The 21,056-nt window shown below is 46.8% G+C and overlaps 1 pseudogene across 1 annotated transcript in view; it reads left to right on the top strand.

Annotated features, from left to right (window-relative positions):
* Positions 1-16,439, top strand: part of LOC307067114 (zinc finger protein 541-like) — a 56,356-nt pseudogene extending 39,917 nt beyond the window's left edge. Inside the window, exons 4-14 of the transcript in view lie at positions 1,263-1,321; positions 1,529-1,688; positions 2,906-3,236; positions 8,767-8,830; positions 9,425-9,567; positions 9,972-10,075; positions 11,314-11,389; positions 11,947-12,035; positions 15,558-15,698; positions 15,882-16,063; positions 16,181-16,439. The product of the transcript in view is annotated as a zinc finger protein 541-like (transcript). The remainder of the gene's footprint in view (positions 1-1,262; positions 1,322-1,528; positions 1,689-2,905; positions 3,237-8,766; positions 8,831-9,424; positions 9,568-9,971; positions 10,076-11,313; positions 11,390-11,946; positions 12,036-15,557; positions 15,699-15,881; positions 16,064-16,180) is intronic.
* Positions 16,440-21,056: the final 4,617 nt, after the last annotated feature.

Raw genomic sequence — 21,056 nt, 5'->3', positions numbered from 1 at the left:
TGCAGAGAGCTCGGCCACGTCTCTTCGTGATGCTCCGAGGTCCAGCATCCTTCCTGTCACACCACAGCTACCTCCACGTCTTATTTTTTTTAATAGCTTTAATATTCACGTGCCATCTAATTCGCCATCTTGAAGTGCACCGTCCAGTGGTTTTTTGTCTGTTTACAAAGTCATGCACCCATCGCCACTCTTTGCCAAAACACTTTCATCACCGCAGAAAGAAACCCCACACCCTTGGTTGTCACCCACAATCTCTCCATCCCTCCCAGCCCCTGGCAACCATGCATCTACCTTCTGTCTCCATGGATTTGCCTATTCTGAACACTTCATGTGATTGGAATCATAACGCTGTGTGGCCTTTTGTGTCTTTTGCTTCTTTCACTTCCCATGATGTTCTCAGAGCTCCTCTGTGCTGTAGCACAGGTCAGAACTTCAGTCCTTTTTATCGCTGGTAACTTGTCCATTGTATGGATACACCATATTTTATTTATCCATTCATCAACTGATAGATATTTGGGTTGTTTTCACTTCTTGGCCATTGTGATAACGCTGCTATGAACATTTGTGTACAGATTATTGTTTAGACATATGTTTTCATTTCTCTTGTAAAATACCTAGGAGGGGAATTGCTGGGCTCTAGGGTAATTCTATTGGAGGAAGTGCCAGACTTTTCCAAAAAGCTGTGCTGTTTTATATTCCTACCCAGAGTGTATGAGGCCTGCGGTTTCTCTGCATCCTCACCAACACTTGTTATTGTCCAGTTGGTTCTTTTGATTACAGCCACCTTAGTGGGTGGGAAATGATAATTTTATTATGGTTTAATTTGCATTTCCCCGATGGCTAATAATCCTGAGCATCTTTTAATGTGTTTATTGGCCATTTGTATATCCTCTTTGGATAAGTGTCTCTTCAGAGTCTTTGCCCATTTTTAAATTGGGTTGTGATTTTATTTTTGAGCTGTGAGAGTTCATTATGTATCACAGATACAGAAATCTACATAGTCCCTTATCAGATACATGATTTGCACTTCTTTCTCTTATTCTGTGTTTTCACTTCTTGATGCTGTCCTTTGAAGCACAGAAGTTGTAAGTTTTGATGAAGTCCAATACGTCTGTCTTTTGTTTGGTTTTGGAGTCATCCAAGAAACCACTGCTTACTCCAGGGTCACCAAGAATTATACCTGTGTTTTCTTCCAAGTCTTATAGTTTTCACTCTTGCATCTCATTTCTGATATGTTGGCTCAGATGTATTTTCGTCTTCAGGGTGGAAATATCTACCGGCTCCCCCACCCGATGAAGGAGGAGAACATGGCGTGTGGCTGGTAAGTTCCGAAGCCCCTCGGGAATCCTCTGGTGGCTTTGATGTGCTGGCCCTGGGTGAGCGAGCTCTGAATGCTTCACTCCTGAAGGGGTGAGCACCAGGCCACAGAGAATCGGGGGCATCATCTCCATTTCTTTAGGGTTCGTCCAAAGCTGTCAGAGGATCAGTGTTTGGGGACGGAGTCCCATTCTCCCTTTCTTCCCCACAGGAACCAGCACAATGGTGGTCCCACAGACTGGGCAGAGCCAAGGAGCACTTACATCTGCAAGAATTGCAGCCAGATGTTTTATACCGAGAGAGGGCTGAGCAGCCACATGTGTTTTCACAGCGACCAGTGGCCGTCGCCTCGAGGGAAGCAGGAGCCGCAGGTGAAGGGGCTCGAAGCTGCCATTCATCTCAGGATGGAGCCGCCCTCCTGCGGGGAGCCTGGCTGGGGGCCGGGAGTCAGGGCTGTGCTGCTCTGGAGGGGCCCCTTGCTCCCTACGTACTGTGTCTCTTAAAGGGCTGGCTCTTCTCTGTGTGTAGTTGTGTGGCATGGAGTATTGCAAGCCACCAAGACAGGTGCTGAGGCCGGAGGGGGACAGGCAGAGTTCCCCGAGAGCCAGGAAGTCCTTGGACAACATGACCGCATCCCCTTTGGTGGTCCCTGTGTCGGTGCCTGTGGCTCCAGCGAACCATCCTCCGGGGAGCAAGGTGGGTGCACTTCCTTCCAGCTGCTTTCCAGCTGCCAGTGGGAGCTGTGAGAAAAGCCCCCAAATCCTGACTCCAGAAGAGCTTGATTTGCGTGTTCATTCATCCATTCAACCTCCAGTGAACTTCCTTTGTGTCTGGCCCTGTGCTGGGCAGGGCTGGGGACACTGCAGCGACCACAGCAGGCTTGTCCCCGTATCCTGGGGCTCCCAGCCCAGCGGAGTAGATAGACCCATCCCCGGACGCTGACCACCCAGAACGGGCCGGGCTGAGAGAGGGAGCTGTAGGAGCCCCGAGGGCACCAGAGACCCTGCCTGAGGAAGGGGGTGTTGCAGCTGAGAGCTGGAGGATGAGGAGGGGTAAGATGGGCAGAGAGGAGGGGAGATTGCGTGGAGGTAAGAGAGAGTGTAGCAAGCTCAAGCCGTCGTCTCTTCAGCCTGTGCTGGAAGACCCCACCTGGAGACGTTCATGCTGGACTCGGGTACGGGATGCATGGAGCCCACTGCTTGTCTCCCAGGAGCTGCTGTGATTTTGAGGGCAACAGGTTTTCCTTTTGTCATGCTGTTGCATCCGTCTGGCCCCCACACTTTAAGTGCCAGTCACTTTAACAATGGACATAAATTTCCAAAATGGTTTGAATGAGGGCCTCTCCTTGGGAGGTATGTGTGCCTGAGAAGGCCCCAGCCTCAAATATCGCCCGGCTTAGGGTCTGGAGTCTGGCTCAGGCGTGGTGGCCCTGCCCGGCTTCCTGCGCTGAGGACTCTTTGCACGGCCATGCTGGGTGTGCGTCTGGCTGGTCAGTACCCTTTCCCACTCTCAGGCCATCTTGAGGACTGAGCTGTGGGGCCGGTGGCCTCAGGTGACCCTTGTGTTTCTGAAGTCTCTTCTTCTCCGGGGACAGGAGAAGGACGGGGAAGAGAGAGACAGCAAGGAGAGCAGCCAACACAGGAAGCGGAAGAGGAAGAAGCTCCGACGGCCCAAGGCACTGCTCATCCCTCCTCCGCCCTCCATGTCTGGGGAGCCGGGCCCGGGAGGATGCCGCCAGAGCTGCCTGTGCTCGCCCGTGTTCCTGGTGGACCTCCTCCTGAAGGGACTGTCCCAGTGCCCTGCCTACACGCCACCCCCGATGCTCAGCCCCATCCGGGAGGGCTCTGGGCTGTATTTCAACACTCTCTGTTCCACATCTGCCCGGGCCCGTCCCGACAGGCACATCAGTGCCATGCTTGGTGAGTGAGCTTGATCACCCCATGATAGGCCTGCGGGGGGCCAGACCCCCGCCCCCTGTAGAATTTGGTCCAGCCATTCCCTCTGGCCTAAGCTTGGGTGTGGTCTGGTGGTCCTGTTGCTGTTCAGAACTATCCCAGGACCACCTGGGACCAGCAGCCTTCTGGGTGCTTATAATTTTGTAGCCAGAAAGAAAATAGACTCAATTTAGCCTAACCACCATTCTGCCTGCCCTTTCGAGTAATTGTTTAAATAGCTTTATTGAGATATAATTCACATGCCATATGAATCACCCATTTAAAGTGTACAGTGATTTCTTAGTGTATTCTTAGGATTGTACACCCATCCCACAATCTAATTCTAGAGCATTTTCATCACCCCAGATGATTATATCCACGAGCGGTTACACACAGGCCCTGTAGCCCCCAGCTCCTCTGCCCTGGGCAACCACCAGTCTACCAACCTACTTTTTCTATGGGTCTCCCTATTCTGGACATTTCATATAATTGGGATCATACAATATGTGACATTCTGTGTGTAGTTTGTTCACTTAGAATAATGTTGTCAAGGTTCATCCATGTTGTACTATGCATCAGTGCTTCATTTCTTTTTATGGATGAATGATATTCCATTCTCTGGAGAGACAACATTTTATTTATCCATTCATCAGTTGAGGGGCATTTGGGTTGTTTTCGTCCTTTGGCTATTGCAAATAGTGCTGTTAAGAACATTTATGTATAAGTTGTTTTTGGACATAAGTCCTCATTTCTCTTGGGTATACAGCTCAGAGTGGAATGCTGGGTCAAAGGGTAACTATGTCTCACCGTTTAAGGAACTGCCGGACTGTTTTCCAAAATGGCCGGGTCATTTTAAATTTCCACCAGCATTGTATGAAAGTTCCAGTATCTCCACATCCTTGCTAACACTTCTTATCTGTCTTTTTCATTATAACCATCCTAGTGGGTGTAAAGTGGTAGCTCATTGTGGGGTGTTTGTTTGTTTGTTTGTTTTGCGGTACGTGGGCCTCTCAGTGTTTGTGGCCTCGCCCGTTGTGGAGCACAGGCTCCGGATGCGCAGGCTCAGCGACCATGGCTCTCGGGCCCAGCCGCACCGCAACAAGCGGGATCCTCCTGGACCGGGGCACGAACCTGCGTCCCCTGCATCGGCAGGCGGACTCTCAACCACTGCACCACCAGGGAAGCCCCCTCATTGTGGTTTTTTTTTTTTTTTTTTTTTTTTTTTTTGCGTTACGCGGGCCTCTCACTGTTGTGGCCTCCCCCGTTGCGGAGCGCAGGCTCCGGACGCGCAGGCTCAGCAGCCATGGCTCACGGGCCCAGCCGCTCTGCGGCATGTGGGATCTTCCCAGACCGGGGCACGAACCCGTGTCCCCTGCATCGGCAGGCGGACTCTCAACCACTGCGCCACCTGGAAAGCCCATGTGGTTTTGATTTACATTTCCCTGATGGCTAACGATGTTGAGAATCTTTCCATGTGCTTATTATCCATTTGTATATCTTCTCGGGAGAAATGTCTGTTCAGATCCTTTGCCCATTTTTTAAATTGAATTCTTATCTTTTTATTATTGCGCTGTCTCAGTTCCTTATATAGTCTGGATGCAAGCCCCTTATCAGATATATGATTTGCAAATTCTCTCCCATTTTGTGGGTTGTCCTTTCATTTTATTTATGATATGGTTTGCAGTACACAATTTTTAATTTTGATGAAGTCCAACTTATTCTTAGGCCTGCGATCAATCTTTAGTTAACTTTTATATACTGTATGAGGTAGGAGTCCAAATTTATTCTTTTGCATGTATGTATCAGTTCTTCCAGCACTTGAAAATACTGTTCTTTTCTCATTGAATAGTCTTGGTACTTTGTTTTGTTTTGTTTTCTTTTGCGGTCCACGGGCCTCTCACTGTTGTGGCCTCTCCCGTTGCGGGGCACAGGCTCCGGACGCGCAGGCTCAGTGGCCATGGCTCACGGACCCAGCCGCTCCATGGCATGTGGGATCTTCCCAGGCCGTGGCACGAACCCATGTCCCCTGCATCGCCAGGCAGACTCTCAACCACTGCGCCACCAGGGAAGCCCTGTCTTGGTACCTTTGTGGAAAATCAGTTGACCATAAATGATTTGAGATTTTTCTTCTTCTTTTTTTTTTTTTGCGGTATGGACCCAGCTGCTCTGCGGCATGTGGGATCTTCCCGGACCGGGGCACGAACCCATGTCCCCTGCACTAGCAGGCGGACTCTTAACCACTGCGCCACCAGGGAAGGCCCTCTTCTTTTTTAATACAGGCATTTTACAGCTATAGATTTCCTTCTGAACATTGCTTTAGCTACATTTTGTAAGTTTAATATGTTGTGTTTTTATATTCATTCAGCTAAAGTATTTTCTAATTTATCATTCCACTTCTTGTTTAATACACTGACTATTAAACAGTGTGTTGCTTAATTTTCACATATTTGTGAATTTTCCAAATTGCTGCCTTTTATTGATTTGTAATCTAATTCTTCTAACTCTTCTAACCCTTCTAACTCTTTTGCTATTATATGTGAGAGAACCAGTAATACCTTACTGGTCATGTTTATTGCTTTATATAATTTTATTTCGTGTAAAAACACTGAGCGGATAAAGGAAAGCAAGCATGATTTATAGAGGTTGTTATATTAACCTTCTTATTTACCATTTCTGATCTCTTCATTTATTCTTGTGGATTTGAGTTACTGTCTGAGGTGATATTCCTTTACTCCAATGCAGCTGTGCTCCTTGTGCAGTTACTGTCACATATATTATATTTCTGTATGTTACAGGCCCACAATACATATTGTTTTATGCAGGTATTTTTAAGGCCATTAAGAAAAGAAAAGAAATATGTAATCATACTGATTTTTATAGTTACCCATATTTAATAGCGCTTCGCTTTTTTTTTTTTTTTTTTTTTTTGTTTGGATTCAAGTTACCATCTGATGTCATTTGCTTTCAATCTGAAGGACTTTCTTTAGTATCTATTTTTATTAGGGATATATAATTCACATACCATACAATTCATCCCTTTAAAGTATAGAATTCAATGTTTTTTAGTATATTCACAGAGCTGTGCAACCATCACTACCATCAGTTTTCAGAAATTTTCATCATCCCCAAAAGAAGCCCTGTACTTATTAGCAGTCCCTCCTTTCCATCCTCCCCATCCCCAGCCATGGGTAACGACTAATCTACTTTGTCTCTATCGATTACGCTATTCTGCATATTTCCTATGAGTGGAATCATACAGTATGTGGTCCTTTATGAATACCTTCTTTTAGTTAGCATGATGTTTTTAGGTTTCATCCACGTTGCACTATGTATCAGTACTTTGTTGCATTTTGCGGGCTGAATAATATTTCACCTTCAATATTTCTTGTAAGACAGGTCTGCCAGCAACAGGTATCCTCAGTTTTTATTTATCTGGGAGTGTCTTTATTTTACCTTCATTTTTGCAAGATAATTTGCTGAATATAAGATACTTGGTTAACACTTTTTTACTTTCAGTAATTTGAATATATTATCCCATTGCCTTGTAACCTACATCGTTTCTGTTAAGAAGTTAGCTGTTAATTTTACTGTAGTGCCCTTGTATGTAACAAATTGTTTTTCCCTTTTTGCTTTCAAGATCTTATCTTTATTTTTGCTTTCCACATTTTGCCTATGTTATGTCTGGATGTAGAGCTCTTTGTGTTTAATCTTTCTTGGAGTTTGTAGAGTTTGCTGGATATACATATTGTTTTTCATCAACGTTGGGAAATTTTCAGCCATTAATACTTTAAATATTCTGTCCCTTTCTCCCCTCTTTCTGGTACTCCCACTACATATATATTGTTGCATTTAATGACATCTCACATTTCTCTGAGGCTCTCTTCACTTTCCTATATTTTTTTCTCTCTGTTCTTCAGATTTCATAGTCTCCATTGTTCTATCTTCAGGTTTGCTGATCACTTCTTCTGCCAGCTGAGATCTTCTGTTGAGCCTTATTTTGGTTATTGTACTTTTTTAACCCCTGAATTATTTCCATTTGATTCTTCTTTTTTTTGGCTGCATCGCACAGCATGCAGGATCTTACTTCCTCGACTAGGGATCAAACCCGTGCTCGCTGCAGTGGAAGCGTGGAGTCTTAACCACTGGACCGCCAGGGAAGTCCACATTTGTTTCTTTTTAAAATATAATTTCCATCTCTTGATGGCATTTTCTCTTTGATGAGAAATTTTTATTTTATCTTACTTTAATTCCTTAAGCATGGGAGCCAGGGGAAGAAGAAGCCCCCATCTCCTTGGCTGCACCTACCTGGGTAGAGCTTCCGTTACAAAGAGCTGGGGGCTAGGTGGGTAAGGGAGTGGGCCATGGCTCCAGTGCCACAGACTCTCACTGTTCTTCCCAAGATTTAGTAGATTTTCTTGAATGAGTATTTCTTAAAATGCTGTATGCCTTTAGGACAACTTGCAGAGACTTTAGCTTACTGTTCTTTTTTTTTTTTTTTTTTAATGATTTTTGTAAGTAAATTTGTTGTTTTGCCGAGTTCCTTACTCTACTTTTTCAGAAGTATTATCCCCCTTCCATGCAATCTTTTTATTTTATTTTATTGTGATGTGAACAGTTAATCTGTGATCTGCCCTTTTAACAAATATTTAAGTGTGCAATACATTATTGTTGACTATAGGCACAATGTTATACAGCAGATTTCTAGAGCTTGATTAATTGAAACTTTATGCCCATTGATTAGTAACCTCCCATTTCCCACTGCCCCAACCCCTGGTAACCCCTATTCCACTCTTTGATTCTATCAATATGAATTCAACTACTTTAGATACGTTATATAAGTGGAGTCATGCAGTATTTCTCTTTCTGTGACTGGCTTATGTCACTTAGTATAATGTCCTCAATGGTCATCCATGTTGTTGCATATTGCAGAATTTCCTTTTAAGGCTAAATGGTATTTCATTGTATGTTTATGTCACATTTCCTTTATGTGCTCATCTGTCAGTGGACATTTAGGTTGTTTCCACATCTTGGCTATTATGAATGGTGCTGGAGTGAACGTGGGAGTTCAGATATCTTTTTGAGGTCTTGACTGCAGTTCTTTTGGATGAATACCCAGAAGTGGGTTTGCTGCATGATATGGTAGTTCTACTTTTAATGTTTGAGGAAACTCCATACCATGCAATCTTTTTTTTCTAATTTTCAATTTTATATTGGATTAGAGTTGATTTACAATGTGTTAGTTTCAGGTATACAGCAAAGTGATTTTGTTATACATATTCACATATCTATTCTTTTTTAGATTCTTTTCCCATATAGGTTATTACAGAGCATTGAGTATAGTTCCCTGTGCTATACAGTAGGTCCTTGTTGATTATCTATTTTATATACAGTAGTGTGTGTATACCATGCAATCTTGAAGAGCCTGCTTTTAGCTACTCTGGAAAGGCAGGCAAAAAGGGCCTCATGGGTCAGTTGTAGCCAGTCTTCTTGAGGCTCTTCTTTGGGTGTTTTCCAGATCACATGGACGGCTCTTTTGGCATCAATGTGGTGAAGGACAACAGCAAGATCAGCACTGAACCGTGAGTTGGAACAGACTTAGAACCTGAGGGTCCTTGCAATGTGGGGATGCTTTTACCCTCCTTGCATTCCAGTGTCGGTTTTTCCCAAGGGAGCCTGCATCACGGGAAAGTCAGGTCTAGACCCAGAACCTGTCTAGCAGAGACGTGGTGGATTTTTCCAGGTGTTTCCCCAATATTCCTTCTGTCCAGACATACCATAGTTGGATCTCTGGGGACAGAATGCCCAGCACCCTGGGGTTCTAGATAGAATTGGTGATGGCGCAGTGAGATACTGTTTTGTAGCTTGGATGTTACCTTGGATACAGAAGAATGCCAGGTATCAGCACATACCTCCCCTGTCCTAGACCCCAAACGCCTGAAGCCAGAAATCTGGCGATAAAGCCAATTGGAGGAAGGAAGGAAGTATCCCTCAAGAGGTCTCTGGAATACCTGCGCGTGTCTACTGGGCTGATGAGCACTCCCTGTGTCTGAGAGATGGCCAAAAGGTGGGTTCCACAGCCCTGCTGAGCAGGGCTCACCGCACATCTCTCTTGTATTTCCCATCTTGGTCACACACATATGTCTTTTATGTCCATGTGTGTGGCCTCATTTCAGACACATCAACATAGGAAGCCGGTTTCAGGCTGAGATCCCAGAGCTCCAGGACAGATCACTGGCTGGAAGTGACGAGCATGTAGCTACTCTGGTCTGGAAGCCATGGGGAGATGTGATGACCAACCCGAAGACACAGGATAGAGGTGGCTGAGACTTTGGGGCCAGGTTCCCGAGGGCCCTCCTCCATGTCCAAGGGGTTTCTCCTCCCAGTTCTCACCTTGACCAAGAAACAGTGATCCCCAGGCGGGGGTGGGGTGGGCAGAGTTGGCCTTCAGTGCAGGACTGCTTTGCTGTGCTGCAGTCCCTTGCCCCACCTCTCCTCTCACCCAGTAGCTGGGCAGGCCATCCAGAGCAGGTGCCAGGAGCAGGGTTTCTGCCCGTCCTCCTTTTCCCTCCCTTCCCTCAGCCTGCTTGTAACAGAGAGGTGAGGGAGATGGTGACAGGAGCCCCCCGCCCCATCTGTGCTGTTGGGGAGGTTTCCTCTCTGGCACTTGCTGACCCTCTGTGTCTCCTCTCCTTCCCCTGCTGGGCTGCCTGCTGGAAACAGTGACCGAGCTCTTCAACGTGGCCTGCTCCAGCGTGATGCCGGGCGGGGGCACCAACCTGGAGCTCGCTCTGCACTGTCTGCATGAAGCCCAGGGCAACATCCAGGTGCGGTGCAGGCGAGGGGTTGCTCAGAGGAGCTGTGGGAAGCTCCCTGCTCTCTTAGGGCCAGGGGCTCTAGGCGCAAGACACGTACCTTCTACTTGGGGCTTTGCAGCTCACGAGAACCAAAGGCTGGCCACCCACCCTTCTCCCTGGTCGCTTTGGGACTGGTGGTGTCCTTTTGAACGTAGGGGAAATGCACACATACGGGCTCCATCAGTTATTTATCTGGGGTGACAGCAGAGCACCAGGGTTCCTCCAGCGTTACCTCATCTCAGCGCGGCACTGGGGAGGCGGTGACTAGCAGAACCAACTCAGGGCCTGCATTAATCTGGTTTATTTACTGAACAGTGACTTTTTGATTAAAAATGGTGTATGAAAACCTCTGATGCAATAGAAATGCCTCTGCCTCCTCCAAGGACCCTCCTCACAATCCTGAAGTTTAGCAAATGAAGAAGTCCAACTGTGTGTAGTGGGAGAGGAAGTCACGTCACCCGAGTTGGAGACCCTAGAGTCAGGGCTACATGGTGCTTTTTCTCAAGCTGAGAGGCAGTGGCTGGCACGTGGTGGGTGCTCAGCAGAGTAATCAGCACACATTTACTGGGTCCTCCTGATACCTGGTGATGTCATGGTATCAGGCTGGGGCCAGCTCAGGGGCCCATTCTTGGTTTAATGCTCTGCTGCCACCATCTTGAAATTCTTAATAGTTTCTGAGCACAGGGCCCCGTGTTTCCATTTTGCGCTGGGTCCTGCAAACTGCATAGCTAGTCCTGACCGGGGTTACGCTGTTGAGCAAGACAAATGCCCTCTCTTTGCAGGGCTTACATTTTAGGAGAGTGAACACATGAAATACATTTTTTTAAAGTGATAGATAATGATTAGTTCTATGAGGACCATAAAATGGGGTAGGGCGGGGGCAGTGCCACTCCAAATGCTGCTCCCTGAAGAAATAAGGAGCTTGTGCCAGAATAAGTCCACACACTGTTTCGTCATCAAGTAAATCTTGCTATGAAAAAGGTAACGTCAGCTGCACTCAACAGTCCGCTTAGTGCTGTAGGCAATGTGTCCCAAGTGGTTGACAGCTGGTGGCCAGTCCACAGACCGACCACACTTTGAGTCGCCCTGGGGTAGGGGTGGCTTTAGGGAGGGCTGCACATATTTTCTGAATGAATGAAAGAATGAAGGCGGGTCTCCACCTCATCTTCCCTCCCTCAGAGAGTTGCCCACCACTCCTCTCGTTCCAGGTTGCCCTGGAGACCCTCTTACTGAGAGGACCCCAGAAGCCACAGACTCACCCTCTCGCCAACTATCACTACACAGGTAACGAGCGTGGCTGCCCGCGTGGTTTTGGCCTGGCTGAGGCCCCTGTGAGCCAGTCAGTTTCCATGGCAAGCTCTGCACGTGCCTCCCGGAGTTCTCTTGGGGCCTACACCTGCCCTCCCAGAAGGGCCCGGCCTCTCTGGGGGACTCAGTGGGTGCTGTTCTCTAGTTGGATCCAACCTTCCCCTTTCCACTGTTTCCCTCGTGGGCTCTTCCAGGCCAGAAGGGGGGTGCCAGGTTGGGGTGGGCTCAGGTTTCCCAGTTGAGCACTCCAGCCTTGGAGTCAGGCAAGCAGGGGCCCACGGCTGCCCTTGGTAAGTCTCTTAACCAGAGGAAGCCTCAAGTTGCTGCACCTGTCAAGTGGGGATGGTAAGAGCCCCTACCTGCTAAGGTTTTTGTGAGGATTGTGTGAGATAAAGCAAGTAAGGGGCTTAGCAGAAATCTTGGCATATAATGGGCGCTCGATGGCCTGAAAAAGAGGGGAGTCTGCACTTCAGCCGTGGCTGTGGTCCCAGAAGGAGAAACAGCCTTCCTCCTCTTGGCTGTTTCTCCAATAGGTTCGGACATCTGGACCTCCATGGAGAAGAGGCTCTTTAAGAAGGCGTTCTGTGCCTACAAGAAGGACTTCTACTTGATACACAGGATGGTAAGGCGAACATGGCAGGCTGGTGTAGACAAGGCTCCTTCACACGGCCGAGGCGCTAGAACTGCAGGGCCTGTCAGGGGCGATACTCTGCTCATGCTGTGAACAGTTGACAACTGAAATGCCATTGCTTTGAACAACCCCAAACAGTACAGAAATGAATCCCATGTTCAAAATAAAGCCCTCCAGGCCCCTCCCCACAATCCTACTTCTGATTGATAACCTGCCAGGTATTTACTGCCCATACGGATTTTACACACCTATATGCACTTTCCCAAAGAAGGATGACATCATATACTTAATATCCTGCTGATTATTTTGCTCTTTTTTAAACTTGATGTACGCAAAATTGCACATAATCAAAGTGTAAGATTTAATGTTTTTGACATATTTATACACTTGTAAGACCACCACCATGATCAAGATAATGAAAATATCTGTCACCCCCAAAAGTTCCCTCCTGCCCCTTTGCAACCCTTCCTTCCTGCCACCCAGGTCCCTAGTCAAGTCTTGTCTACTTTCTGTCACTCTAAATTAGTTTGCATTTTCTAGAGGTTTATATAAATGGAATAATCGTACAGCATGTGATCTGCTTTGTCTGGCTTCTTACACTCAACCTAATGATTTTGAGATTCATCTATGTTGTCGTGTGTACCCATACTTCATCCCTTTATTGTTGAGGAGTATACCACTGTGTGGAAGGACCACCGTTCATTTAATCATCCACCTGTTGGCGGTTTCCAGTTACTGATGACTACAGATAAAGCTGCTCTGAACATTCACGTACAAGTCTTTGTATGGACATGTACTGGGTTCTTTTTTTTTTTGCAGAGATGGGGGTGGGATTATAAATACCTAGGAGGGGAATGAGGATAACTTATAGTAGATGTATGTTTAACGTTTTAAGAAACTGCCAAACTGTTTTCCAAAGTGGCTATACCACTTCCCATTCCCACCAGCAGGTTATGAAAGGTCCAGTTGCTCCACACCCTCGTCGACACTTGGTATGCTAAGTCTCTTTAATGTTAGCCATTCTAATGAGTGTACTGTAGCATCTGACTCCATTTTCCTAATGACTAATGATGCTGAGCATCTTTGTGTTTTTTTTCTATATGTGCACCTTCTCTGGGGAGCTGTCTGTTCATATCTTTTGCCTCTGTTTTTATTGGAGTGTCTGTGTTTTTATTGAGCTGTAGGAATTCTTATTTTGTTCTGAACACCAGTCCTTTATCCAGATATGTGCTTTGGAAATATTTTCTCCCAATATGCAATTTGTCAGTCTCCTAACAGTGTCTTTTGAAATAAAGTTTTCAATTTTGCTTAAGCCTAACTTACTAGTTTCTCTTTTATAGACTGTGCTTCTCGTGTTCTATCTAAGAAATCTTTGCGTAACCCAAAGTCACAAAGATTTTCCCCTATGTTTTCTTCTGGAGGTTTTCTAGTTTTAGGTTTTATTTCTAGATTTATGATCCATTGTAAGTTTATTTTTGTATGGGGTGCAAGGTGAGTTCATTTTTTGCATATGGATATTTACTGTTCCTATACCTTTTGTTGGAAAGACCATACTTTCTCCACTCAGTTGCTTTTGTACCTTTGTTAAATATCAGTTGGCCATATATATATGCATCTACTTCTGGACCCTGTATTCTGTTCCATTGATCTGTTTGTCTTTTATTAAGCTATTCCCATACTGTCTTTATTACTGTAGCTTTATTCTAAGTCTTGAAATCAGAAAATATTAGTCCTTCAACTTTGTTATTCTTTTTCAAAGTTATTTTTTGTATTCTAGATCCTTTTTATTTCCCTATGAATTTTAGAAATAACTTGTCAATTTCAAAATAAAAATTCCTGCTAGGAACTTGATTGGTACTGTTTTTGACTCTATAGGTCAACTGTGGAGAGTTGTTACCTTCACAATATTGAGTCTTCTGACTCGTGAACAGGGTATATCTCTCTATTTCAATCTTTAATTTTTCAGCAATGTTTTGAAGTTTTTAGTGTACAGTTGTTGCATACTTTTTGTCAGATTTATTCCTAAGCGCTTGGTTTTTTTCTGTTTTTGTTGGGTTTTTTTTTTTTGCGGTGCGCGGGCCTCTCACCATTGTGGCCTCTCCCGCCGCGGAGCACAGGCTCCGGACGCGCAGGCCGAGCGGCCATGGCTCACGTGCCCCGCCGCTCCATGGCACGTGGGATCCCTTCAGGACCGTTGCACGAACTCGTGTCCCTTGCATCGGCAGGTGGACTCTGAACCACTGCGCCACCAGGGAAGCCCAGTACTTGTGTTTTTTATGATGTTATAGAGTTCTTTTTTATTTCAGTTTCCAATGGTTTGTTGCTAGTATGTATAGAAATAATATTGATTTTTATATTGATCTTGTCTTCTGAAATGTTGCCAAACTGACTTACTAGTTTTGGTAACTTTTTTGTGGATTCCACTGAATTTTCTACATAGACCGGCCTATCATCTGTAAATAAAGACACTTTTATTTCTTCCTTTCCAACCTGGATGCCTTTACTTTTTTTCTTGCCTTTTTGCACTGTAGAACCACCAGTACAGTATTGAGTAGAAGTGGTGAGAGTGGAAATCCTTGTGTTGTTCATGATATTTGAGGGGAAACCACTCCACCGTTAGCTGTAGGGATTTTGTAGGTATCATTTATCAGGTTGAAGAGAAGTTCCTTCTATGCCTATTGTGCTGAGAGTTTACATCAGGAATGGACATTGGATTGTATCAAATGCTTTTTCTGCACCTATCAAGATGCTCATATGATTTCTCTTTTTTAAGTTTAATATGATGAATTACATTGATTTTAGATTGTTAAACCAACCTCACGTTTCTGGGATGAGCTCCACTTAGTCATGGTATATTGTCCTTTATATATATATATATATATATATATATATATATATATATACATATATATATTGTTGGATTCTGTTCGTTAAAGTTTTGTTTCAAAATTTTCATCTATGTTCATGAGGGACATTGGTCTGTAGCCTTCTTTCCTTGTAATATCTTTGTGTGGCTTTGGTATCAGAGAAATGTTGAACTTACGGACTGAGTTGGGAAGTATTCCTTCCTCTTCAGTTTTTTGGAGGGCTCTGCCTAGCTGTCGCATAAGGCTATGAGGTATCCACCACGTAAGGACACTCTGCTTTAATTAGTCCCTGTCGTTAGACATGTGGCTCCACATGATGTCACAGTGAGCGTCCTCGTGTGTACCTTTGTGTGCGTTTTCCTGGAGAGAAGCCTTCCTGGGCCAGCCTTGTTGCTCAGAGCGTGCAGAGCTTAGATGGTGTTGACTCTGGTGGCTTCTCTCTGAACTCCTTCATCCCCAGGAGGACTTTCTGATTCTCTGTCCCCCGTAGCAGAGGAGCATACCAAGCCGTAGGGGAGAGACGTTTCAGGAGGGCTTTCAAAAAGTGGCGGCTGGCCCCATAGGGAGGGGATTTAGGGCGTCAAGGCCATACTCACTGCTACTCCTGAGGCACTGTCCTTAGCCGGCTTCTGTCTTCCTCCACTAGGTCCAGACAAAAACAGTAGCCCAGTGTGTCGAGTACTACTACACGCAAAAACTAATGATCGATTTTGACTGCGGCCGAGCCCCAGTGCCGGAAAAGAGGGTCAAGAGAGAGCTGGGTGAAGCAGACAGGACAGAAGCGAAGGTAGAGGGTCTCGGGGTAGGGCTTCAGGAGTTCAGCACGGATCTGGATGCCCGGTGCTCATCCAAGCTGGGTGGCGGTGGGGGGGTGCACCCCGCGACGTCTGGACGCTCTGGACACCTGCTTCTCCCTTAGAAGGGTGGCGGGGCCGTCAGCATCCTTTCATCACCTCTGCCCCCTGTGCAGGTCACTCGTAGCCCTCGGAGGAAACCCAGCCACCGTCCAACCCCCGAATTACAGAGGACTACTGAGAGTTATAGGAGGGAGTCCATCCCCAACTCCAGCCCAAACACCGGCTCGAAGCGGACCCCTGAGCTGCCGGGGAGCAGGAAGGGCCAGGGCTTCTTTCCCTGCCGGGAGTGTGAGAGGTACCGCCCTTTCCCTGGATTCTCCCACACCGCCTGCCCTCAGCCCTCTGGGGTGCCCCCCTCAGGGCTACCCGCCTCCCCCTGCTCTGACCCCTGTGTCCTCTGGTGCCTCCTCAGGGTGTTTGGCAACATCAAGGGTCGGAATGCCCACATGAAGTGGCACCGCCTTCAGGACCACGTGGATCCCACCGTCAGGGCAAGGTGGCCCGTGGAGCCCTTCCAACTGTAGGAGGAGGAGGGCGAGCTAGGGGCTGGCATCGGCCCTCTGCGTGGGCAGCTAGTTGGGATGGGCACCTCCAGCCCTGTTGCGTCTCCTTTGTTAGGTTGTTTTTGTACGTTTTGAGTTGTTTGTCTTAATAAAGTGTGTTGTTAAGCAGCTGTCTTCTGGCTTCCCTGCCTGTTGATCCAGCGAAGGCTTTTGAGCCCCTGCCGCTCCCAGAAGCCACAGTGACTGAGTCCCTGCCCTGGAGGAGCCTCATACATGAATGCAGCCAGCATTTATCAAGCACCTGCTGTAGCTGTGCCAGACAATGCCCAGTCCACGTGATGGGGACATAGTGATGGAGGGACAGGCCCCTCCCCTCACAGAGCTTACATTTTAGGAGCGGGAAGGTAGCAGTGATAAAGCAGCAAAAAGGTGAGTTTAGATATCTATAGTGCATATGCTGTTGGCCGTAATAACAGAGGAGTCAGCATAGGTTTAAGCTCTCAGGACACGTGGTGGTGCCAGTGGCTCCACGGTGAAGTCAAGGCCTGCCAGCAGTGGCCAGCGTCTGCAAGTCGGCTGCAGCAGCAGCAGCAAGAATCCCCTCTTGTACGCCGAGCACCCAAACCTTCGGAGGGTGCAGGGCAGAGAGCAGCTCCCTCCCTTCCTTGTTCCCCTTTTTAAAAGTGAGGAAAGCTTGTAGCAGCGCCCAACAGAACACCCCTCACGTCTCCTCGGCCAGAACTGTAGCCCGTGCTCTTTCTAAACTGATCCGTGGCAGTGGAAAGGGAAGTGGCCACCGTTATCCCAGACCCTCAAGATTTGTGTCCAGGACAAAAGCATAAGTTGTGTTCCCCCCAGTTCCAGGAGTGGGGAGAACCAGTGTGCTCCCTCAAATTTGTTGTCACCCGATCCAAACTGGAATCCCATTTGCCAGGAAAAGAAGAGGAAGCAGAAATGGCCACTGGGGAGTCAGACCTTGTGTCCACCACAAAGTGACATGAGGAAAGTACAGCAGGGGGCCAAGTGCGAGGGAGTGACAGGGAGTGGCAGACGCTGGCAGGTGGATGGCACGGGGGTGGGAAGTCACACTGAGGAGGCTGCTGAGGCTGAGACCCACTTCCAGGCCACGGTGTGGCAAAGCACAGACTCTGCCACGGGAACCAGGGGAGGCTGTGCAAAGCTCTAGCTGCTGTGTGGGGGCCGTGGGGATTTAGGGCGTCAAGGCCATCCTCACTGCTACTCCTGAGGCACTTTTTTTTTTTTTTTTTTGCTGTGTTGGGTCTTCGTTTCTGTGCGAGGGCTTTCTCTAGTTGCGGCGAGCGGGGGCCACTCTTCATCGCGGTGCGCGGGCCTCTCACCATCACGGCCTCTCATTGCCGAGCACAAGCTCCAGACACGCAGGGTCAGTAGTTGTGGCTCATGGGCGTAGTTTCTCCGTGGCATGTGGGATCTTCCAAGACCAGGGCTCGCACCCATGTCCCCTGCATTGGCAGGCAGATTCTCAACCACTGCGCCACCAGGGAAGCCTTGATGAGAAAAATGTAAATCGGATATTGGCAGGTGCCCCGTATGACCTGAGCACTCATGCTGTTGCTGTCACCGTGTGGGTACCACCCTCCATAACAAGTGAAGCCTGATGACACTGGAAATGAAAGTCTCTGGCTTCATGGTCGGGTGGTATATTAGTTATCTATTGCTGTGTAAGAAATTAAGCTGAAACTTAACAGCTTTAAACTATTAGAAGCTTTTACAATAGTGCTGTTTAGAGGGGCAGGGAACCCAAACTGTTTGTGGTTATCCAAACTCACCCCCATCTTATCTGCTGTCAGAATACAGTGGCAAGCACAAGTGGGTGGTCCAGAAGAATTTCTGAATGTAAGAAGAGAGTTGGGCAAAGGTTTCTTTTTTTTTTATAGTGTTTATTTTTACTTGTTGACAGTTTGCTTTATCTATTTATTTATTTTTGGCTGTGTTGGGTCTTCGTTTCTGTGCGAGGGCTTTCTCTAGTTGTGGAGAGCGGGGGCCACTCTTCATCGCGGTGCGCGGGCCTCTCACTATCGCGGCCTCTCCTGTTGCGGAGCACAGGCTCCAGACGCGCAGGCTCAGTAATTTTGGCTCACGGGCCCAGTTGCTCCGCGGCATGTGGGATCTTCCCAGACCGGGGCACGAACCCGTGTCCCCTGCATCGGCAGGCAGACTCTCAACCACTGCGCCACCAGGGAAGCCCTGGGCAAAGGTTTCTTATGAATTACCTCCCCCCAGCCAAACTCCACCCCCAGAAAACAGTGTTTTCTCAACCCCAAATTATCTGCATCGTAATCATCTAGGGGTCCTGTGAAAAATGCAAATTCCTGTACCCCACCACAGACTTTCCTAATCTGAATCATTGGAGGTAGGGCCCTGGAACTTAAATTTTTTAAAGAAACTTTCTTAGAAGAATAGTTTTTAGATATGCATAAAAATTGGGAAGATGGTATAGAGAATTTCCATATACCCCACACTCAGTTTCCCCTATTCTTATCTTACATGAGTATGGTACTTTTGTTACCATTAATGAACCAATATTGCTATGTTATTATTAACTAAAGTCCATGCTTCATTCAGATTTCATTAGTTTTTACCTCATGTCCCTCTTCTGTGCCAGGATCCTCCCAGGACACCACATTACATTTAGTTGTCACATCTCCTTAGGCTCCTCATGGCTGTGACAGTTTCCCAGACTTTCCTTGTTTTTGATGACAGTTATGAGAAGTCGTGGTCAGGTATTTTGGAGAATGTGCCTCAGCTGGGGTTTGTCTTATGTTTCTTATGATCCGAGGGGGAGGAAGAACACAGAAGTGAAGTGCCACTGTCCTCACATGGTATTCAGGGTGCACAGTATCAGTGTGACTTGTCACTGTTGACGTTAACCTCCACCACCTGGCTGACAATGTTTGTCATGTTTCTACGCTGTAAACTTAGTCCCCGCCCCCAATACTGTCATCTGTGGAAGGAAGTCACTGTGCACAGTTCATGCGTAAGGTGTGAAGAGTCATGCTTCAACTTCTTGAGGGCAGAATAGCCACACAAATTATTTGGAATCATGCACGGCCATTTATTTATTTGTTCAGTCATTCATTTACGTCAGCGTGGGCTCACGGAGATTTTATAGACTGGGTTATTATCCAGTGCTACTTTGTTGCTCAGATTGTTCCAGCTTTGACTATTGGGAGCTCATTCAGTTGGCTCCTGTGTCTCTTTGACATACCCCATGTGTGTGTGTGTGTCTATGAGGGAGAGAGACAACGAGATGGAGGCTGAGAGACTTCTGTTCTGGAACTACCAGATACTCTAAGCACATCCTGTATAATTTCCTGCCCAGTCCTAGAACCAACCGTTTATCCAAGGAGCCCTGGTTACTTTTATTGGAGAACAGTATTAAAAACTAAGATCTGGGCACTAGGTGTGTTTGAACCTGAATTTTTAACACAGTCTCACCAGCTATTTCTTAATGAAACCAGAGTTAGAGAACCTCTGCTCTCAGTTTTGACTCCCGTCGCTCAAGTATCAGCATACATCAGAGGTACTGCAGGTCCGGTTCCAGACCACCACAATAAGGCCAATCATAGGAGTTTTGTTTGTTTCTTTCCCAGTGCCCATAAGTTATGTTTACACTATACTATAGTCTATTCAGTGTGGAGTAGCATTTTGTGTTAAAAAAAAAAAAGTGGGGCTTCCCTGTTGGCGAAGTAGTTGAGAGTCTGCATGCTGATGCAGGGGACACGGGTTCGTGCCCCGGTCCGGCAAGATCCCACATGCCGCAGAGCGGCTGGGCCCGTGAGCCATGGCCGCTGAGCCTGTGCGTCCAGAGCCTGTGCTTCGCAACGGGAGAGGCCACAACAGTGAGAGGCCCGCGTACCACACACACACACACACAAAAGTACATATGTTAGTTTAAGAATACTTTATTGCAGACTTCCCTGGTGGCGCAGTGATTAAGAATCCACCTGCCAGTGAAGTGGACACAGGTTCGAGCCCTGGTCCAGGAAGCTCCCACATGCCGCGGAGCAACTAAGCTCATGCGCCCCAACTACTGAGCCTGCGCTCTAGAGCCTGCAAGCCACAAGTACTGAGCCCGCGTGCCACAACTACTGAAGCCCGTGAGCCTAGAGCCCATGCTCCGGAATAAGAGAAGCCACTGCAATGAGAAGCCCACACACCGCAACAAAGAGTAGCCCCCACTCGCCACAACTAGAGAAAGCTCGCGCAGCAATGAAGACCCAATGCAGCCACAAATAAATAAATAAGTAAAAGAAATAAGAGAAAAAAGTCTTCAAGTATTTGGAAACTAAAGAACACTCTTCTAAAATAACTCATGGTTCAAAGAAAAAAAATGAAAAATGAAATTATAAAAAAAAACTACTCATTTACCCAAGGAGTAGAGAAACATGGAAAATTCAGATATATAGGAAAAGGAAAATTAAGTTGATCCATGATGCTGCCAATCAATCCCATTCTGTTTGTTTCTATTCAAATTTATTTTTCCCTTTTAAAGACTAGATCATTCCGTTTTTCAACAATCCTCTTGTTAGTGGCACAGCACTTAGTGGTACAGCATGAACATCCTTTCACGTCAATGGATATTTTCCTACAGTTGTATCTTAAATGCCTGCGCCATAGACCATTGAGACCAGAATGCAGTCACCCACCTGCCCTCGTGTCAGTTATTAGGTGGTTTCTCACATTTCACCAGGAAAAACAATGCTGCAGTTAACTCGCTTGCAGTTCACTGCAAGGTCTCCGTTA

The sequence above is a fragment of the Hyperoodon ampullatus genome, assembly GCF_949752795.1.
Source record: "Hyperoodon ampullatus genome assembly, chromosome: 18".
Lineage (NCBI taxonomy): Eukaryota > Metazoa > Chordata > Mammalia > Artiodactyla > Ziphiidae > Hyperoodon > Hyperoodon ampullatus.
The sequence above is the reverse complement of the archived record's forward strand: the minus strand, read 5'-3'. Positions and strand labels throughout refer to the sequence as shown.